At 38.2% G+C, this 817-nt stretch overlaps 1 long non-coding RNA gene across 1 annotated transcript; it reads right to left on the bottom strand.

The window, feature by feature from the left end:
- Positions 1-87: 87 nt before the first annotated feature.
- LOC107578056 (uncharacterized) lies at positions 88-497 on the bottom strand. The gene is made up of 2 exons (XR_001608296.1): positions 321-497; positions 88-204 (listed from the first exon to the last, which is right to left on the bottom strand). It is a non-coding gene; the product is annotated as an uncharacterized lncRNA (long non-coding RNA).
- Positions 498-817: the final 320 nt, after the last annotated feature.

Here is an 817-nt window from a genome sequence, read left to right as displayed (position 1 = left end):
TGTGTATAACTGCCATTTTCATAGAAGCTGTATATACGTGAATGTTATTTCTTTGCAAATGAGATTTTCATTGCATTGCTCTGTGTGATCTTAAAGCCTTGCAAAGCTTCTCTGGCTGCACCCGCCTGCACCTCATTATCAAACTCCACAAAGGCGATGTCGTGACGACCCGGGACAAGACGGACTTCTTTGAATCCAGGAAACCTATGAGAAGAAAGTGGCATTGTAATTAGCAAAAGATGATAAAATATTTTTAAATGATCTGGAATTTTACCAGCACCCAACTGAACGGTTTCTGAACAAAGCAAACAAACACTCACTGGTTGAACAGCATAGACAGCATGAGCTCGTTCGTCTCCTCTGGGAGATTGGTGAGAAACAGGATATGGTTGGGAGGGTTTTCTGACACCTACAGACAAAGTGTTATTAAATCAAAGAGTGATGCACTGAAATTTCAGCAAATGAAAATATACAGTCGAAACGGTTTAGGAGGGCTGAAATCAGTCTCTATAATGGTGACTTTAATTAGTGCTTCTCCAATGACATTTTGATTGCGTCAGTCAAATTTGCGTCCATTTCAAACACGAAAAGAGGATAAACTACAACAGCCAAACATGCCAGCTGTGTATATGCTGGGGCTGGACTGACAGTATTTTGTCATTTTTAAAACAAATGACAAAATACTGTGAACAAAACTTCACTAAACATCAGGCTTGAAAACAAACAAATTCAACTGGTTAAATGCAGAATCGATATTTTAACATTTCTGTTAAATCTTTCTATCGTTCTGAAACCGGTTTGCCAAGAAAAAAAAAAA

This window comes from Sinocyclocheilus grahami, unplaced genomic scaffold (assembly GCF_001515645.1).
Source record: "Sinocyclocheilus grahami isolate Dianchi unplaced genomic scaffold, SAMN03320097.WGS_v1.1 scaffold8586.1, whole genome shotgun sequence".
In the NCBI taxonomy this organism is placed as follows: domain Eukaryota; kingdom Metazoa; phylum Chordata; class Actinopteri; order Cypriniformes; family Cyprinidae; genus Sinocyclocheilus; species Sinocyclocheilus grahami.
This window is presented reverse-complemented; position numbering and strand designations above follow the sequence as displayed.